This window comes from Cetorhinus maximus, chromosome 8, assembly GCF_964194155.1.
Source record: "Cetorhinus maximus chromosome 8, sCetMax3.hap1.1, whole genome shotgun sequence".
In the NCBI taxonomy this organism is placed as follows: domain Eukaryota; kingdom Metazoa; phylum Chordata; class Chondrichthyes; order Lamniformes; family Cetorhinidae; genus Cetorhinus; species Cetorhinus maximus.
The window spans coordinates 117,135,636-117,152,345 of record NC_135886.1 but is presented as its reverse complement, the minus strand read 5'-3'; the positions used below and the strand labels follow the sequence as shown (position 1 = coordinate 117,152,345).

The 16,710-nt window shown below is 42.5% G+C and overlaps 1 long non-coding RNA gene across 1 annotated transcript in view; it reads left to right on the top strand.

Annotated features, from left to right (window-relative positions):
• LOC144683328 (uncharacterized) overlaps nt 1–9,862 on the top strand; it is a 28,260-nt gene extending 18,398 nt beyond the window's left edge. The window contains exons 2-3 of the long non-coding RNA XR_013577237.1: nt 3,667–3,738; nt 8,319–9,862. This is a non-coding gene — a long non-coding RNA (uncharacterized LOC144683328). The remainder of the gene's footprint in view (nt 1–3,666; nt 3,739–8,318) is intronic.
• Nucleotides 9,863–16,710: the final 6,848 nt, after the last annotated feature.

Below are 16,710 nucleotides of genomic sequence, written 5' to 3'. Positions count from 1 at the left end.
GTAAGTCTAAAGTAAAATGTTTCCATTGATTTTTTTTTAAGGAAAGATTTGATTTAGGATGTTGTTGGTTGAGAAATAATAGACACTGCTGATTTTTAAAATGAGGGATAATGTCAAAATCTCCAAAAACAAAATGTAATATAGAATCTTTCCCAGTCTGGTTAGGCACCTAACTAAAATGTTTCCCAATAAATTTGTTTCACCTTGATAATAACATTCAAACCACGCTACAGAGTTCATTCAGCACTCAAAATCAGGTGAAAATATTACCCAAACTTTCACAGTATTTAATACTTCTCCTACTGTGTTACATATTTGAGCCATTGAGGAAGAAGAATACCTCTGAAAAGATGCATTCACACTGAATTTCATCTGCTAGAAGATGAGTTTGAAATTCAACTCATAAACACTGTTGTGTCATCTATTATTTAAGATGGTTGTAGAATGGTAAAATTAATATTTTTGAGAGTATTCCCTAAAGAGGGTAATAAAAATGATATCCAATTTCAGCATGATCAGAACACATCTGAACGCTAGGATGAAAGAGTTACGATACTGCAGGGCTTCTTTAATGCTCTTTCTTGTCCTTGATTTTTCCTTCACGTTTAATTATGTTTTTATTTATTTTGTCCAGGCCATTGTTGAATCCTACTCTACTCATCAGAAACAAATTTGCCGGTAGGATTCTTGAACAGCATTAGATTTCCTTAAGTGGCATGTAAGGGGCTGAATACTAGTTTCAACACCAGGCCACGCAGGACACCTAATAAATGGGCCTGAGAAACACATGCGCAGATGGAGCACAGGCTATGGCAGTGCTAATTTTGTCAACATTGTACTAATTTTACACCTGAAAAATGAACATAATGGATACCTCCTCACTTTGTCATTTTTTGGTTAACTCACTGTGTAAATATGGTATCGCACTAATAAAAATAGACCATTCTTTAATCAAAGTATTTCTTTTGCCAAGTTTTTTAACTGCATGCCATAAATTTTCTTGGAAAATAATTAAAATGTCGGAACATCAACCCAGCTTATTATGAAAATAAGAGGGACAGTATGTGCATGCAAAGACTCCCTGAAGATGTCATCCAAAGCTCACAACAATATTCCAACAATGTGGTTCAAGCCAGTCATTATACCATTTATGCTTCACTTGTGTAATAACTCGATTTCACATAAATGTAGTTATGACTTTTCAGGGCAGAACTTATTCCACTCCTCAGCAATTTTAACAGCCATTAGAACAGTTGCAGCTTGCCTATCTGGGGTAGATTCAAGCTCAAATCATGGAACTGAAAATATAATTTTCCAAAAAAATTCATTCCTCCTCCACAACTATTTGTGTCATCTGGATTAGGTCGTGTAGCTCAGGGGGCATGTATGTGACATGACCATCTGTTGGTTTTATAACTGCCCCCTCCTTTGTCCTGTAATCTGGTTGCGCCGAATTTGCAGGATGTTGTAATCAAGAACTATCTATGAAAGACTACAGGAACTAAAAGCAAGGGCAATTCGATAACAGGTGGAGTTCAATGTAGAAGCATGTGACATAATAGCCCATAAATTCAAATGTATAATACCATAAGACCATAAGACGTAGGAGCAGAAATTAGGCCAATCGGCCCATCAAGTCTGCTCCACCATTCAATCATGGCTGATAAGTTTCTCAATCCCATTCTCCCGCCTTCTCCCCGTAACCTTTGATCCCCTTACCAATCAAGAACCTATCTATCTCGGTCTTAAATACACTCAATGACCTGGCCTCCACAGCCTTCTGTGGCAATGAATTCCATAGATTCACCACTCTCTGGCTAAAGAAGTTTCTCCTCATCTCTGTTCTAAAAGGTCTTCCCTTTACTCTGAGGCTGTGCCCTCGGGTCCTAGTCTCTCCTACTAATGGAAACATCTTCCCCACGTCCACTCTATCCAGGCATTTCAGTATTCTGTAAGTTTCAATCAGATCCCCCCTCAACCTTCTAAACTCCACCGAGTATAGACCCAGAGTCCTCAAATGTTCCTCATATGTTAAGCCTTTCATCCCTGGGATCATTCTCATGAACCTCCTCTGGACCCTCTCCAGGGCCAGCACATCCTTCCTGAGATACAGGGCCCAAAATTGCTCACAATATTCTAAACGTTGTCTGACCAGTGCCTTATAAAGCCTCAGCAGCACATCCCTGCTTTTATATTCTAGTCCTCTCGAAATAAATGCCAACATTGCATTTGCCTTCCTAACTACCTATTCAAACTGCAAGTTAACCTTAAGAGAATCCTGGACTAGGACTCCCAAGTCCCTTTGCACTCCAGATTTCTGAATTCTCTCCCCATTTAGAAAATAGACTATGCCTCTATTCTTCCTACCAAAGTGCATGACCTTTCACTTCCCCACGTTGTATTCCATCTGCCACTTCTTTGCCCATTCTCCTAACCTGTCCAAATCCTTCTGCAGCCTCCCCGCCTCCTCAATACTACCTGTCCCTCCACCTATCTTTGTATCATCTGCAAACTTAGCCCTCAGTTCCTTCATCTAGATCATTAATGTAAAAAGTGAAAAGTTGTTGTCCCAACACTGACCCCTGCGGAACTCCACTAGTCACCGGCCGCCATCCTGAGAAGGACCCCCTTATCCCCACTCTCTGCCTCCTTCCAGACAGCCAATCTTCTATCCATGCTAGTACCTTGCCTCTAACACCATGGGCTGTTAACAATCCTGTGAAATGCCTTGGGAAGTGTTACTGTGTTAAATGGGCTATATAAATGCGACTTGCTGCTGCTGCTGTTGGGGGGGGTATCCACGATCAGCCATCCTGTAATGTTCACATAAGGGTGAAATTGTCAGCTGATGTTTCACTGATGTAGGATGAAGGTGTGATAGCTGCCTGGGTACCTGGCACAAACTTGCATTGCCTTTTAGTGGTGATTACAGACCAGTGCACATTAATAAGTAAAACCCTTTCCTATTAATGGAAGCTCCTAGAAGAATTCTGATGCCTCAGTGTGGGCTATTACCTGCTGCACATGAGGGAAACCAGCACTGCTGCAGGTCCCAGTGATCTATCTTCATGACTGTTGGAGTCCACAATGTAGATGGTGTGTTGACTGGCCTGACAAATAGGGCATTGGTGATCTTCTTGATGCACTTGCACATTGCAGGCTGGGAATGCTAGGACATCCCTTGGATGCACAAAGTTAAAGTAATGCTGACTTTCACAGCCATTAGCTGGCCAAGCAAGCTAGAGGTCTTCTTGCAAGAACCTGCAGAGATCAATAACAACCTGTCTATAGTAACACAGCTTCCTCATACACTTGTCCACAGATGGATCCAAGCATTTTACTAAAATAAAAACCGAAAATGCTGGAAATGCTCAGCAGGTCAGGCAGCATCTGTGGAGACAAACAGGATTAATGTTTCAGCTTGATGACATTTCATCACCTTCATTCAAACACAGTGCAACACAGACATTTTGCCCTTTCTGTTGCAGGACAAAGCAGCACACAGTAGGAAGAAGCTGAGCAGGGCCAGCAAAGGACATGGCATTACGTCCCTTCTCAACTCCCAGTTCATCCTGCATCTGGCGTGATGATCAAGCTGCTAATGGTGTGACACATCTATCCCTCTTTTCCTTAGCTCAACCTTCTTCTTCTGGTTTCTGCTTTCAGATACTCAAGAACTGCCACCTACCCAGACACAGCAGCCCCAGGAGGAGGAGAGAGAGCAACAGCACAGCGCTGGTGAGGAGGCCCCATCATTTGATTTGATAGCCCCCGCCAACGGATAATGGCATTGCACATACCTTAGAAGCCAGTGCATAGCTGGGATCAGCAGGCGGTGAGTCACCTGGCATGAATGGGCTGCGTCAGGCCAGCTTGAAAGGATAGGCTGTGTGCCAGCTCATTTGAAGGTGAGGTTGCAGATGAGTTCTGCTACAGAGTTATCAGGTGAGGGCCTCGATGGGACAGCATGTAGGAGAATGCCAAAGGGCACTCTGAGATGTTTGTTGCTTGGTAGGCTTGCTCGACAGCCTCCTGTCACTGTCAACAAGTGTGGAGGAGTCAGACTGCAAATGGTAAAGGGCATTGCATCTCACAGAACTTCCACTCTCTGCAACCTTTGCTTAATCTCCCTCCCATCCTGCAGACCTGGAGGCAATGCAACTGCAGTCATCACACCTGTTGCAGCCTTTGTGTGGACACATCACCAAATCCCCTGCCGTCTCTGTGAGGATGCAGCAACACCCCTTGCCAAATCCAGAAACTCATTACAACATCTCTGGAAACACTCCAGAGTGCTTCCAGAGACTTTGCAATAGCAGTATTCCAAATTACCTTATCTTAAAGTTGGGTGCCTGACCCTTTAAGTGACACTAGTGCTGGGTCCCTATTCTTGTTGAATACTTTTTCTTTGGTGACTGACACACAATACGTACATTGGATCTGCGTGGTTCAGGTTAGTGTCACATCAGTCAGCGGGGCTGAGTGACATAATGACAGCACCAATTCATATGCGTCTGGTGCGCACAATAAATGGACATATGCGTGCCCTTCCCAGCACAAGTCGCCAGGTGGGCTGCATGGCAGCAGCTGGAGGTGCAGCCCACCAAAGTAGGAGGGTCTTTGACTTCGATAGCACCTCTCCAGTAACGCCTACAGTCTGATTTTTACCCAGGCTGTCTTAATAACACAAATTAAAAGCCGTGAGAGTATTCTGAGTTTTAAAATGACTCATCAAGCCCATTCTGTTTGTGTTTTATTCAATAAAAATCTTTGATCTTCACTGTCAGCACGCTAATCCCTACGATTTGAACACAGTAAACTGGATTATATTATAAATGTTAGCCCTAGGCCACCAAGTGCTTTTGCAGTATTAATCATTAAAACTTTTAAACCCTTTAAATTGAACACATGCTGGCCTTTTAAAGAGTATTTTTCATATGATTTAATAAATTTCAATGTTATAGAATGTAAAGCTATAATATTCAAGCTTAAGTCATGAAGCAAAATTCATATGAGGATAAAGTGTCAATTTGCTTCACTAACTTTCTCAGCACATTGCAAGCAATTGTGATATTTTTTTTTGGCTTGCCTGGGGGAAATTACTCTGCCAACAGCATTGATTATCCTGTGGTATATCTTGCAATCACAAAGACAAAATGACCTCATCACAGAAGAACAGCATGTACTTGAACTTGCAATGTTATAACGTTGCAAGTCGGAATGAGGTAAAAGGTTATCTGTTGAACCTGTTGGGTGGACTCCTCTTCTCTGAAATCTCCCAGTGTAAGGTTCTTCATCTAATTTTCAACATGCCTCATGTTTACCCAAAACTGAGATCCAATGCAAAGTTTCCAGTTTAGGGGTCTATTCTTCAAATAATGCCAACAGTCAAAACCTAAGCATCCCAACTGTTGTCTCATGAATCTGTGCAGAATCTCGGGAATGACAATATGAATGGAGGTCATATTACGCAAAATCAAAGTCCTGTTGTGTTTATTACATATACCTTCCTGGCCAGTTAAAGTAATCTATTACTTTATGGGCTGGTAGTTATTAGCATAATTAATGACCTTAAGAGATGTTAATAAAGTCTTTGCAAAGTAGTTTTAATTTAGCTCTCTATCTAAGGTGTGCAGCATGCTTTTTTTGGGGCTTGGGAAACTGACCAGGTGGGTATTTAAACTTGTCATTGCCTTATTGGAATAAAAGCTCACTTACTGCAGCACATGTCTCAGTTTCCTCCAGCAAATGTCTGGCAGAAACTGCTTGTGTGGATATTGCTTTTTTCAACCTTGGAGGCTTTCAAACTGAAGAGCAAGGTGGGATGCGCTTTGGCTGTGTTTGATAGAGATCAGAAGAGGAAGGCCATCTCCATCCATGGTGGTGACAACATGTTGCATGGGATAAGCAACATGTACAGGAGGGAGGAGCAGAAAAGGGAGATGCACAGCAGAGAGGTACACAGGAAAATAGCCAAAGGCATAGGAGGCATCACTCATGTCATAGGGCTTACAGACAGTGCTCAACTTCCTTGAAGTCACAGAAGAGAAGCTTTTCCACAGGTTAAAGCCATTATGTCAGGTAGTGGTAGATGTTTGCAGCCTCCTACTGAAAGTTCTGCTCCTTGATGGACCACATTACCAATGCTTGTGAAAGTGACCATTGTTTTATTCCAAAACAAAAGCAAAAATACCTGGAAAAACTCAGCAGGTCTGATAGCATCTGTCATGGATGCTGTCAGACCTGCTGAGTTTTTCCAGGTATTTTTGTTTTTGTTTTGGATTTCCAGTATCCACAGTTTTTTGCTTCTATCATATTGTTTAATTCCAATTGCTCAGTTGTTTGGTGTTTGACTGTGTCTGTCTGTTGACTGTTCTCTGCGCCGTGTGCTGTTAGTCAAGTCTGTGGATGTGATTACCAAGAAATAAAAACTGAAAGCAAACAGTAAGCATGAGAAAGCAGACATTTTTAAAGCTTCTGTAATGACATCATGTTCACACATAGAACCAAGTGAGAGCCATCTCTGTGTATCTCTGAGGCACAAAACACAAAATCCATCACTCTCAATTTCTTCACCTCCAAGTCCTTCCAGGTCGCTACCAGAGACATATCAGATTCCAGGCTACCCCTAAATGTACAAGGGAGACACTGATGGATGGAGCTGATGACAATAAGTCAGAATGAGCAGGCATTCATATTTATCTCCCTGGCTGGATTCCCATAGGTTCAGGGTGTCATTGACTATACACGAATAGCAATCCGAGCACTGTCACGGCAATCAAGAGGTTGTATAAACCACAAGATATATTTGTCCATTAATGCACAGCTTGTGTTCATGCAGGTCAATGCTGAATTCGCTGGGTATTATCATGATGTACTCATACTGCAGCAGTCCAACATTCCAGGCCTTTTCATTCCAGGAAATAGGCTCACGGACTGGTTCGTAAAGAGAGAGTGATACCGCCTTCACACTAAGTTTCTGACACCCGTGAGGAGCCCCAGTAATAAGATACAGGAGCACCACAACAAGAGCCACATGACCACCAGATTTGTCATCAAGCGAGTTATCAGGTTGCTGAAGATGCACTTGAGATGCCTAGGTAAGTCTGGTGGTGCCCCTCAGTTAGGCAGGGTGTGCAGAATAAGAGTGGTGTACTTTGCCCTGCATAATATTGCACAGTATATGAAGGATGACAAAGGGGATCATCACTAATCTTTGGAGACGAGAAGCAGGAGGAGGAGAAGATGAAGATGGGGAACGCATCACCAGACCAGTTTGTTCCACTGCTGCCAAGAATACTCTAATATTGCAAAGAATCACTCAGTATAAAAGATAAAAAATGAAATCATCCAATACATTCTACCATCAGGGCAATTGCCATCCTTCCCTTTACTAAATCACCCTTTAAACACTCATCCACCGATTACACATCTGCCCAATCGATCGTCTAATGACATTCATTATGAAGCAGGTGAAAGGGTAAGTTGGCTCATGAGAAATGGTGCTAATCAATAAATGTTAAGAGGCATTACAAAAAATAATAAACTTAGTAACATAACCTTTTGCCAAATACCCACTTGCAAACTCTGGATGAATCATAATTTCTTGCACTTGTACTTCTTACCAATTTTATGTAGTGAATCCAGTGTAGCATCAGAAGAGGTCCATACAGGCTGTGCAGATCCCTGCCTTGATTGCTGAGATGTTTTTGTCTTGTGGACTTTGGGTTTTGGAGTGTTTGAAGACAAAGACAGTTCCAATTGTCCCTGTGCCAGGTCAGATCTAGCCATCAGGAGACAGCATGTTGGGTAGGTAGGGGTGTAATAGGTGAGAATTGGGTTGCTTTGAGAGGAGGCTCCACTTGCATATCTACATTCATCTTAAACCCCCTCCTAGGCCAGTGCCACATCACTCCTACCACTCTGTGCAGAGAATAAGGGCAAATAAGAAATCGATCATCCTGTTCAAGGAGGCAGATAAGTTGGCATCCAAAGTTTGCAAGGCAATGGCCTTCCTGGATCTATTTGAGATTCTTGCTTGAAGCTTCACAGAGGCGGCCACAGTCCCCGAACAGGTATTTTGCAATTTCCTGCACCATTAGTCCACTAGTGATTGTGTTTGACTCTTCCATCATCTTCACGGATGTGGAGAGTTTGCATGGGGCTTTTTTTCAATATGTGGCTAAGTTGCTGATGCACCTCTAGCATTCCCTTCCTAATGATAAGCCTCAGGGTTCAACATCTGTGCCCAACTCAGCTGAGCTTAGAAAGGATTGTGTCACCCAATACTGACTTTCCACATCTGTTCCTCCCACCAGTGTCTGCTCGTGTTCAATTGTAAGATGTGAAGCATGAGTTGAAAATCCAAGTAACTATTAAGTGGGTCTACAGAAGTGTGCATATCTGTGATGGTGCATATCTGTGACTGTATACCCTCAGAAGGATTAAGGGCCACGGAGGAATCATGCTCGTTGATGTCCTGTGATATTTACTGTTTTGTGCGAAGACCCTGGAATAAAAAGAAAAGGATGTCATCCTAGTTGTGGCAAAGTTACAAACTTGTCAATCACTATACTCAGTTTTGTCATTGCTCTGTTGGTATATGTGTGTCAGAGATATCTGTAATTCTGCCACCAAGTATCTGCAAGTCCCCTGCCTCTCCATCTCCGACTGAGAGGAACAGCAATGTGCTACTTTTCTCCAGGTTCTACTCCTCTGTTGAACTGTACTTTTTGTAACAGTTTATCCCCAGTCCTGCCTCTCTCTCTTCCATTTTGCGTTCTCTTCTCCTACAAGGAGTGGGAAAACAGACCAGTGAGTGAGGGAAGGTCAAGTATTCACCCGATTAATGCACCACGTTCAGTGAGGGGGGTTATAAGACAGAATGCTCACGTTGTATGAGGATTGGGCTGAGTGGCAGTGAAGGACGGATAAATGGGGAATTGATAAAGCGCATTGAAATTGAAGACTGGGTGCTGTTGAAATTTGAGTGTTTGCGAGGACTGATAAGATGGAGAAAACTTAGCAAGACAGGGTGAAGGGATGGAGGGAACCTAAACCACATGTTATAGTTGAATCAGTAAATGTACTCCCTTTTCCTGACCGGGTTAGGTCATTAAACCACTTTCTACATTGCATCCGTTACCTGGGTGTAACCCTCCTACTGCTCAGCTGCTCAGCTACCTCCAACCATACCTTCTTAGGGAGAGCTATAGATTTATTCCACTGATTGTAGGGAAAAGCGTCTCCCTCCTGCTCCAGACAACATGCACCAGTGATGCATCTTTGAATATGGATGCTTTACTTGCTCCATGTCCACTGCTATGATCCCAGCTGATGTTAGTACTGGACAAGTCAGACCCCAGAATGTAACCTGGCTTGGTAGATCCTAACTTTGTTTTTTTTAGAAACCGTGGTGGTCAGATACTGAACACATTCACAAGAGTCTGCTAGTATACTTTTAACACAAAGAATAAAACATTTATTAAACAAGAAAAGTGAACTGTATTTCACTAGGCAAAAAGGTTGGGAAGATTTCAATACAGATACCATAAAATAATTCAAACTCACACTATTCCTTTTATCCCAGAAACCTTTACGGACACAAAACCCCAGTGAAGATTTACCACTGTCTCAATGCCAAATTTCCTTGCTTGGGTTAGCTCAGTTTCAAACAGTTTTCTTCTAGTGAACTTCTGAACATTCGCTAGATGCTTTTCTTCAGCTGGTATCTCTCTCTGGGACACCCAGGAACTGCACTGTAAACTCACTATTACTTCAACTTCAGAGCAAACACATGAGTTCCCTAAGCTCAGTTCCCCAGCATGCTTGCAGGATTTATAATTGGAGAGATTAGACCTTCTGCCCGCACTCTCTGGTACACACACACTATCTGACACCTTTCTGTGTTTTCCTGTCTCTCTGGACCCCTGTTGCTAGGTACAGCACAATTTTTTCTACTTTACTTTTTTTTAACTTCACTAAACTACTAACCCCTTGGTAATCCATCTCTTCACTTCGGGGCAGAATCTTCTGTCTGTCGGGTGGGCCAGTCGGGAGCGGGCGCGGACAGGCGTGAAGCCAATCACCGTCCGCGATCTGCTGCGTGCCGCCATTTTACGTGAGTGGGCCAATTAAGGCACGCCCAGCGTGATGCACGGTCAGTAGCGCTGAGTGCTACCTGTGCAGGCGGGGGGGAGAAGGGAGAGTCAGGGCCTACGCTCTTTCACGCATACGCGCAAAAGAACGCAGAAATCTCCCTGAGGCATGGAGCAGCTGATTAAGTACAGTTTTAAAGTTTAAAATAAAGAAAGTTAAAAATCATTTACACATGTCCCCTCATGTAACAGTGTCACATGAGCTGGGACATGTTTATCAAATGTTTAAAAAATGTTTATTTATTCAATAAAACCTTCATGAAACCTCATCCCATCCATAGATGAGGTTTAATGCAAAACGCGAAGGCCACTTGGTCTATTCACCTGCCCGCCAACCTTAAGGTTGGACGGGCAGCCCTGTCAAATTGTTTAATTAGTTTATTAATGGCCTTAACAGACCTTTGACAGTTTGGCGGGTGCACAGCCGACTCCGGTGGGCACCTGCCGATCGAAAGCTCGTATTGACACGCGGTGACCACGGCTCGCCCCCGAACGCCAAAGAGAAATTCTGCCCCAAGAGTTGCAAAACCTCATTAAAAATGCTTGCATGCAAACAGGCCCCAGGCTTCCCAGCATCCAGCTCACAAAACCTCTAAGTGAAACTAAAACCAGGTTTCACCTTTCATAACACCCAAATACAAAATATAAATTGAACTTAAAGCTATACATTGTTCCTAACACCACCATCCACCCTGAATACCTCCAATTTCCATCTCTGTCCTCTTTCTTTACATACAGCTGAGACTGCATCGTGCAAATGTTGTAATGCCTGCCACACAGCTTGGAGACGCAAAACCCAGAAGTCAAAATAAATTTGTACAATTGAGTTGAAATCACAGATTTGACCTGCTCAATTGACCTCTGGGTTTTGCCCATGCGATTCCACCCACACCACTCACCTCGTCCCATACTCGCAAGCTGCCTTCAGATTAGCTTCAGGGCCATTGGCTGAGCTTTTAGACTTCTGTGCTCATTAACTTATATTTTCTTCCGATTATGGTGAATGGGGGGAAAATCATGAGGTGCAAGCATTGAAGTGGAAAACTCCAGCCGCTGTTTTTTTTAGAAGGCAGTAGTTATCCTGCTAATTTGGCTCTACCTATCAAATCTTTCAGTGCATTCTAACAATATTGGATGTTGTTGGAACTGGGTGGTTAACTGAACTGAATAAATTACATTTTGTTGTTGCTATGGTGAGTTATCCGAGTTTGTTTTAAAATTAATAGCTTCCAGAAGGAAACTATAACAATTCAATGTAAAACAAACTTTATTTGCAAATACAACGTGAGAAATTGGTAGTATTTTTGGTTGCTGAATATGTTTCTTTGGATGTAGCTATCGATTAAAATGCAACATTCCCTTTTTGAGTATTTCACAGTTTCCAATTCATGCACTTCTGTGAAATGAATTACAAATCCAGCTGCTGTCACTGATAGTGCTTGCAGCGGAACCGAAAAGAAATGCTTATGAGGCGGATTCAACTCAGGTTCTTCGGCTGCTTTCCACAGGCGCGTGACTTGTCGCATGGACCATGTTACCAGTCTGCAAGTGATAGCACCCGTCAAATATTCTGACATTGTCTGCACTATTATCTTTTCCCTTTATCTGGGCATAAGATTGCACGGCAATTTTCAGGTCGAAAGCATTATTCAAGTTGATGCCACAAGGTCCACCGTTGTCATGTATTACATAACTATTGCCATAGCAACCCCACCATTATTATGATGAGTATAACGAGAGGCTTGCCACTCTCACCCAATCACTTTGTGTTTCAGGTCACTCATCTGGCAAGTCAAAGATTTTAAACATGAACCCTCCTTGCTTCTTTGCGATGCATTTTGCAATATCCATACAACTAAAATGTCCATCTCAAACCAACACTGTTAGCAGAAAACATATCAGGCCCTGGTTGAAATGATGTCCTTGCCTTGATCTGGCAGAAATGTAATTATGACTGATTTATTCAGCTGCATCCACTTACAAATATTGGATCCAGCAGACCCCAATTTGCATTCAGTCCATCCGCTGTGAATGGCAAACACAACATCTGAAAAAGGATAGTGCTGCAGTAATCAAAAACAGCAGTATGGGACCCATTTCTGAAGATACTGTGAACAAATGCAGCCAGTGAGTCTGCTTTCTTAAGTATAGGAAGCTGTAATAAAAAAAGAGAAAATGATGGAAATAACACAACCGATCTGTCAACAACTGAGAGGCAAGGGCGGGAAGGTGGTTGGTATGGAGGAAGCAGCCAATGCTCCTGCTGCAAAGAGAAAATGAATGGAGTGAATGGCCAACAAGCTGCTTAATAGAAAAATTGGGAGCTGCAGCTGATCCAGAAGATTACCTCAGCGAGGCAAGAAAAGACCTGAAAAGAACAGAAGAATGTGGAAGCACCTTAAGATGGTGAAAAGAACAGGCAAAATTCCACAGAAAAAAAACCTGGTAAAATATATTGTCAAAGCTATTGTTAAAAAGGAGGAAAAAAGATCCTGCTGAGGCACAAGATCAACAAGGAAAATAAAATGCTGAAAACATGCAGTAGGCTGAATTTTTTCTCCCTGTGGTCAGAGAGGAGTTTGTAGGGAGGAAGCGTGGTTGGTGGAGTGTGTGTGTGGATAGCCATAGTTAAATGTAATGATAATGGCATGGTTACAGATGTCCCATTTCTGCTATTGGTTGGTTATTGGTGAAAAAAGAGAATTTTTTTGTCAAAGCTTTTCATCTTGCACTCATCAGGATAATTCCCCAGAAAGTACCAACTTCAGGGGAAACAGCATATTTATAGTGTATGAGAAGAGAGTGCTGAGTATTTGGCAAGTGGATTCCGATTGGTGGAGGCGTTACCATGGGCAGTTTAACCCAGGACTGAGTGTGTGCAGTTGTTGGTTAAGAAAGTCTAAATTTTTATTTTGTACAAACCTAATTTAATTTGTTGTTGGCATTAAACTCAAATATACAGTTTAAATTCTGTAGCTGCCAACCTGAAGTAGGGATTTTTCCAGGGTCCCAGTGAAAGAGCAGCTTAATTAAGCACTTGCTGATAAAGTGACTCGGCTAGGCCTCTTGTGTTAGGGGCATATAAATTCAGCTAGCAAACTCAGTTTAATCTAGGACAGAGTGCGTGCAGTTGTTGGGTAAGAAAGTCTAAATTTTTATGTTGTACAAACCCAATTTAGTTGTAGTTTGTCGTTGGCATTAAATTGAAATCTACAGATTAAATTCTGTAGTTGCTAGCCTTAAGCAGGGTTTTTTCAAGGGTTCCAGAGTTGAGCGCTTCAGTGCAACTCACGATAGCGTGCCGGAGTTGAGCGCTTCAGGGAGCGTGACTTACAACAAATTGCTGGAGTTGAGTACTTCAAGGAGTTGTACGTGCAATTTACAATAGAATTCCAGGGTTGAGCACTTCAGTGCGACTCACAATAGAGTGTCAGAGTTGAACGCTTCAGGGAGTTGCAAGTGCAACTTACAATAGAATGCTGGAGTTAAGTACTACAGGGAGTTAAGCAGAAGAAGGGAAAGAGGTGTTTGGTTGCTTCTGCCTAAACTTTTTCAGCCTCCTGGAATTGATTCTTGCCCTGCTACAGGATAAGAAGTTGGTTAATTGGTAAGTATCTGGTTAATGATTAAGGTTTATTCTATTCCTAAGGCTCAAAATAGTATATTTTGAGCAAGAGGTGAGCGGGAGAGGATAAAAGGCATGGATCGAGAGGCCTACCTGCAGTGACATCAGCGGCGGACTGACATCACGAACGACAACGTGATGCGAGTGCAGGTTAAGCAGCTGATTGGTGAGTAGGATTAGTGAGTATTTCTAGCCTTTAAAGTAAAGGTCTGGAGTCTTTTTTTCTCTCTTTTTATTAAAATAGCTTGATAAGTATAAGATGAATATTTGTGTAAAAAAAATATTTACAATAAAGTGTAAAGAGCAGGGGATCCTTCAAGCGTAAAGAGCAGTGATACTTAGGTAATTAATTAATAAATTAAATTAAATATGATAGTGATGGCCGGATGGGTGATGTGTTCCTGCTGCAGCATGTGGGAGCTGGTGGACCCAAAGGTGATCCAGAGTGAAAACATCTGTAGTAAGTGTTTGCAGCTCGAGGAACTTTGGATCCGAGTTGAGGAGCTAGAGTCCGAGCTGCAGATGTTGCGCCTCATCAGGGAGGGTGAAAGTTACCTGGACATTTCGCTCCAGGAGGTAATCGCACCCCTCAGATTAGGTAATTCAAATTTGGCCTGTGATCAGGGACAGGAGAGTGTGACAGCAGGTGAAGCAGGTATGGGGACCCAAGGGGTAGCGTTCAAGGCACCTCAGCCCCTGCAATTGTCCAACAGTTACGAGGTTCTTGCAAGCTGTGTGGATGAGAGCAGGGACTGCAGGGAGGATGAATGAACTGACCACAGCACCTTGGTATAGGGAGCAATTCAAGTGGGGGGAGGAAATAGGAACGTAATAGTGGTAGGGGACAGTATAATTAGGGGGATAGATACTGTTCTCTGCAGCCGTGAGTGTGAGTCCCAAAGGCTGTGTTGTCTGCCCGGTGCCAGGGTTAAGGAAATCTCCTCAGGGCTGGAGAGGAACTTGGAGTGGGAGGGGAGGGACCCAGTTGTCGTCATCCACATTGGTACCAATGACATTGATAGGACTAGAAAGGAGGTTCTGCTGAAAGAATTTGAACAGTTAATAGCTAAATTAAAAAGCAGAACCTCCAAGGTAATAATCTCAGGATTACTACCTGAGCCACAGGCAAACTGGCATAGGATAAATAAAGTCAAGGAGTTAAATGCATGGCTCAAAGATCGGCGTGTGAGGAGTGGATTTCAGTTCATGGGGCACTGGCATCAGTACTGGGGTAAAAGGGAGCTGTTCCGGTGGGATGGGCTTCACTTGAACTGTGCTGGGACCAGTGTCCTGGCGAATCGAATAACTAAGGCTGTAGAGAGGGCTTTAAAGTAAATAGAGCGGGGGGGAGGGTTCTGGAAAGGGGATACGTAGGCTTACAAAGCAAAAGGATATGGGGGCATTGCAGGGCAGCTGTTTAGATAATGATACCGAGAGTGTGACAAGAAGGGACAAACATAAGAAAACAGCAGAAAATAGGGTCAAAAGGGGCAAAAATGGTATAAAGGAAAAATTAATGGCTCTTTGCTTAAATGGAGTATTCGAACAAAATAAATGAATTAACAGCACAAATGCAGGTTAATGGGAATGATCTTATAGCCATTACTGAGGCATGGTTACAAGGAGATCAAAGCTGGGAACTAAATATTCAGGACTTTGTGACTTTTCACAAGGGCAGGCAGGAAGGAAAGGGTGGTGGGGTAGCTTTGTTAGTATGAGAGGAATAAGTGCGATAGCAAGAAAGGATCTTAATCGGAAGATGTAGAATCCATATGGGTGGAGAAATAACAAGGATAAGAAGACACTGGTGGGAGTAGACTGTAGGCTCCATAATAGTAGCTACACTGTAGGAAAGAGAATAAATCAGGAGGCAATGAGGGCATGCAAAAAAGGTAGTACATTAATCATGGGGGACTTTAATCTTCATGTAGGCTGAGAAAATCAAATTGGCAGAGATAGCCACAAGCAAAAATTCCAGGAATTTATTTGGGACAGTTTCCTGGAACAATATGTAATGGATCCATCCAGGGATCAGGCTATTTTGGATCTGGTAATGTGTAATGAGACAGGTTTAATAAATGATCGCATTGTAAAAGGTCCCCTAGGAAACAGTAACCATAACATGGTAGAATTTAGCATTCAGTTTGAGAATGAGAAACTTGGGTTGGAAACATCTATGCTAAACTTAAATAAGGGCAATTACAAAGGAATGAGGGCACAGTTGGCTGGTGTGGACTGGGAAAAGGAGTTTAGCAGGGAAGACGGTTAAGGAACAATGGCAGACATTTAAGAAAATAGTTCATGACTCACAACAAAGATATACCCCACTGAAGAAAAGGATTCTAGTAAGGGGATAAACCAACCATGGTTAACCAAGTAAGTTAAGGATTATACCAAATTGAAAGAAAACACATGTAAAGTGGCAAAGATTAGTGGTAAGCCAGAGGATTGGGGAAGTTTTAAAAACCAACAGAAGATTACCAAAAGGAAATGAGGGAGGAAATAAACTGTGAGGGTAAACAGCAAGTAATATATAAATGGACAGTAAGAGCTTCTTTAAATTTATATAAAGGAAGAGAGAGGCCAACGTGAGCATAGGCCCCTTAGAGAATGAGGCTGGGGAAATAATAATGGGGAACAAGGAAGTTGAATAAATACTTTACATTAGCCCTCACGGTAGAAGACACTAATAGCATTCCAAAAATACTAAATAATCAGGGGCAAAAGGGGAGGAGGAAATAAATACAATAACTGTCATGAATTCTTTGAGGATGTAACAAGCAGGATAGATAAAGGAGAATCAGTAGATGTAATATATCTGGATTTCCAAAAGGCATTCAATGAGTTACCACACATAAGGCTACTTAATAAGATAAGAGCCCATGGTGTTGGGGATAGTATATTAGCGTAGATAGAGGATTGTCTAAC